Source organism: Myotis davidii, unplaced genomic scaffold, assembly GCF_000327345.1.
Source record: "Myotis davidii unplaced genomic scaffold, ASM32734v1 scaffold384, whole genome shotgun sequence".
Taxonomy (NCBI): Eukaryota; Metazoa; Chordata; class Mammalia; order Chiroptera; family Vespertilionidae; genus Myotis; species Myotis davidii.
This window is the reverse complement of record NW_006295385.1, coordinates 531,638-536,097: the sequence shown is the minus strand read 5'-3', so window position 1 is coordinate 536,097 and position 4,460 is coordinate 531,638. Positions and strand designations below refer to the sequence as shown.

The 4,460-nt window shown below is 50.1% G+C and overlaps 1 pseudogene; it reads right to left on the bottom strand.

Moving 5' to 3' along the window:
* The window catches only part of LOC102754358, a 2,775-nt pseudogene extending 1,737 nt beyond the window's left edge, over window positions 1–1,038 (bottom strand).
* Between the last annotated feature and the right edge of the window lie 3,422 nt (window positions 1,039–4,460).

Sequence of the window (4,460 nt, the reverse complement as noted above, 5' to 3'; positions counted from 1 at the left end):
GGCAAGGATGCAGAAAAGTCATCTTTTAAAGTTATTTCACATACAAATTTGTACGTACAAAAGTTAGATACAAAAAAGTGATCTTTTTTAAATTGACGGAAATATCTTGTGTATCTCCTAACAGTGAAAGCGAACCTGTGACACGCGTGTCAGAGGTGACACGCAAACTCAGTTCTTTGGTTGATTTTTCTTTGTTAAATGGCATTTCAATAGATAAAATAAATATCAAAAATATAAATCCTTGGTTTACTATGGTTGCAAATATCAAAAAATTTCTATATGTGACGGGACACCAGAGTTAAGTTAGGGTTTTTCAAAATGCTGACACGCTGAGCTCAAAAGGGTCACCATCACTGCCCTAGACCCAGCTTATTCTCTCTGTCTGTCATTTCTTCATCCTTCACCACCCTCACTCACGCTTGTGGACCTTGGCTGATAGGGTTTTTCAAAATGATGAAACGCCGAGCTCATCACTGCACTAGACCCAGCTTATTCTCTCTGTCTGTCATTTCTTCATCCTTCACCGCCCTCACTCAGGCTTGTGGAACCCTTGGCTGAGCTGGCTCGGCACAGGTATCTATAGGTGAGCATGTCAAACACATGGCCTGAGGCACCCACGATGATATGGGGAGCACCATCTGCAGCTTCTGCACCTCAGCGTGCACCCTGGTATCCCCAAGGCAGGAGACGCTCATGCAATGTCCTAGAGCCATGGCTATCTTCTGTGTCTGCAGTGCCAATTCCCCAGTGGGTGCCAGGACCAAGACCTGGGTGGCCTGTGGAGCCAATGCAACCTGTTGCAGAACCAATGTGGCAAACGTGGCCGTTTTTCCTGTCCCAGATTGGTCTTGAGCGATCACATCATAACCGTTGTTACAGGAGGATGGCTCGCTGCTGGATGGCAGGGGCTTCTCAAAACCACAGGCGTAGATGCCACACAGGAGGGACCCATAGGCTCATGTCTTCAAAGCTGTCAACAATCTCATTCCAGTTACTCTCAGCGCCGCCTTCAGGCTCCATTTCCCAGGGGCATTGTCTCTGGATGTGTTGGTTTAAAGTCTGAGTCTGCTGACTGAGGCTCGATGGCTGGCTCTTCCTACCAGCAGCTGGCCAAGCACGATGCCATCTCCATTCCCTGACCCAACCCCCACCCCTCCCCATAGCCCCCAGTTCCGGGAACCCTGGCTCACAGACATGATCCTTAGATACTCCTGTGGTAGCATGTTTGAATGGCTAGAGAAAAAGGCTATTTCCTAGAAAAACTATACAAGCTAAACATAAGAAATAAAATATTTGCAGAGACCACAGTAGATAGTAAAAACATGATCAAAGGTCTATCATTAACAATCCAAAAATCAGATATTTCATACCTGAATTTTTTCAAATCCTTGAAGAGAAGGTCATTTCAGTGTTTATCCTGGGCCATATAAAAATATGGAAAATTCTGCAGTTCTTTTTACAAAGGCAGAATGACTTTCCTACCAAGTATTGATAAGAAAGTTAAAAACAAACCAACCGATTATTCCCTGTATAAGATTCAAAGTGTCAATTGTTAATTCAGAATGCCTGCATTTGTATCCCAATACATAGGAGCTGAGACTAAGGGACACTTACTGCCCTGGGGGAGGGTCTTCAGAGAGAAAAGCCCGTCCGAATGGCTTTCGATGCCCCTCATCTAGAAATAAACCCAGAAGGCAGGGATGCAGCTTGGATTCCAGCTGCCATTTCAGTAGGAAGTCAGAAACTGTGGACCTTGGGTGAGCAGTGTGCGCACCATGTGGACATGGTTTTAAAAACTGCTGCTCCATACTGGTGGCTGTGGCTGTGGCTCTGGCTCCCCATGGATATGTAAAAGCCTCAGAATAGGACCCGGATGCTTGTCCCCAGGTGCAACAAATCAGGCAGGAGCTGGGAAGAGAGCAACCACCTGCCCTGGCATCCAATCCAGTCCTGGGGAGGCCGAGGGGGCAAGAGGGAGGCAGGACTCCGCTCAAGAGCTGAGCAGAGGAGAAGAAAATGGCAGCTGCAGAGGCAGACCTGCCAGGCACCAGTCCCAGGGCCAGACTAGAAATACAACTAAAATGAAAATATCTACCTGGAATTACCAACTGAGGCCCCGCTGAGGAGACCTGTCTCACGGGAGGACAGAAAACACATGGAGACAGGTAGGGAGGGCGAGGTCCCGGGAAGAGCTGCCCCAGCTCCCAGGGGCCGTGGGCCGAGAGGGAGGAGGAACTCTGCCATGGGAGGGCCTGTTCCCTCAGAAGACAGAGGCCTGGAGCCCAGAGACCGGCTGCCCAGGAAGCATCCAGCCCTGAAGGCGGCAGGGCTGCTGGCTCCGGAGACCAGAGCTGGTAGGAGAGTGGCAGTTTCATTTATGTTTTTCTCCAAACCGAGAGCGCAGGAGTTTTCACTTGTCACTACTCACCGAGGCTTTGGTGCAGCGAGAGAGACGGGACTCAGGTGCCTGGGGAGAGGCTGGGCTGGGAGGCATTGTGGGGGACTTGGTGGGACAGCAGCCAGGAGCATTTGGTCCTAGGCCCCCAAACTGAAGCGCCCATTTTTCCAGAGAGGAGCTGGCAGGGGGCTCCCAGCAGCTAGAGGGCAGGTAAAGGAAAAAACCCACCCCGGGTGACACAGCCAGCCCCACCCCCAGGGCCCAGCCTGCCACACCCTGCATTTTAAGCTTTTCAGAGGAAACAAATGTAGAGGCCAAGTTTACGGGTTTGTACAGTCTCAGGAGCCCTCAGTGACTGGATTGGGTAAGGGGACATCTGCCCCACTATCCTGGGAACCAGACTGGTACATTCCCCGCACTAGAAAACTGATTAAAAACTCCACGTTTCCAGCTGACCCCGTTGGTCCCCATACAAGCATCTCTGTCCAGCCGAGGGCAGAGTAATACTTTGGGCCACTGGCAGAGGAGGAGCTCTGGGACAGGGAGACACACCCACCATGTTCCCTGAAAGCTCAACAGCACCTCCCCACCCCCAACCCCGCCCCCTCTGCCTAGAGCCCTGTTAGAAACAGACTATTGAGTGATTAGGATTGACAGCTGGCTGGCAGGCAAAGGTGGGCAGAGGTGGAGCCTGAGGAACTAGGGGCAGTGTGCTGACTCAGCCCCGGGCCCCTGCTGCTAACCATGCAAAAGCATACAGGACACTGAAAAGAGATACAGAGGACGATATAAACAAATGGAAGAATATACCATGCTCATGGATTGGTAGAATCTACTTCATTTACCCATGGGCACAGACAATAGATGAAGGCCTGGGGCTAGAAGAGATTAATGGGGGGTTAAGGGAAGGGGGGCATATGTAATACTTTCAACAATAAAGATTAAAATAATAATCCTATATCATAAAAGCCTAATATGCAAATTGTCCCCTCAACCAGGAGTTCGACCAGGGGGCGAGGCTGGCCAGCCAACCAAGGGAAGGGAGGCCCCGGCCAGCTGCTGGTCTGCTAGGGACCCTACCCCTGCACGAATTTCATGCACTGGGCCTCGAGTAATAATAATAAAGGAGCCGAGCAGAGTAGTGCAAGAGGCAGAGGGAAGGGAGCATTGGGGTCACAGCTTGGCCTGAAGAGCGACTTTGGGTTTTAAGGTGAGAGGGCTGTAAGTTCACACAAGTTTAGAAATGTCTCCCTCCTCCGCACGTGATTAGCTCCACCCAGGCTGGTGTCTTCATTCTGCCACCACCTTTCTCCACCTTCTCCTCCCCCATTCATCCCTTTACGCCTCAGAGTCTAACTTCTGCCTCCCCTACCCATGAAACTGCTCTAAAGTCCTATTGACGTGCGCTTTTCCATCCTGTGCTACATTTCTTTGCTGCGTTCCCTGGAATGAGGGCTCCTGATATGTACTCACGTTGGGCCGTTTCCACTTGCCTTTGCCTCCAGGCTCTTGAACATTTCTGTAAAGTCTTGTCACAGTCGAGTCCCCAACTCAGGCAGGCGAACATCACGGTGGACTTGCGTTTGTATTCCAACACATATAAGTTGAGGCAAAGGGACACTTAATAGATGGTTTCCCCATCTATTAAATCAAATAATTGTAATCATAACTGCTTATTCTTCCAGCTCAAAATTGTAATTCTATGCCTCCCCTGGTCCTTTGGGAACCAATCTCTCTCCTCTGAGCATGAACTAAAGTTTACATGTCCCTGTCATGTATTACATCAATTCCATGAATCATCTGAGCACCCATTCCAGGTCAAGGGTTGTGCTGGGGGAATAAGTGGTAAAGAGGCAAATAAAGGCAGATATGGCCCTGCCCTCAGGAGCAGCCCTGCTGGTGTGCATTTAGGAGTTCAACCTCTTACAAGAAAATTTCCGAAGGGCAGGAGGCAGGTGCATGACCCCATCAGGGCTTTGCACAGAGGCGGTACAAAGACAAGCTTGCTGAAAGCATGAACAACCTGTGGGCGTGTGAACATTACCTGCCCACTTGGCTTTGC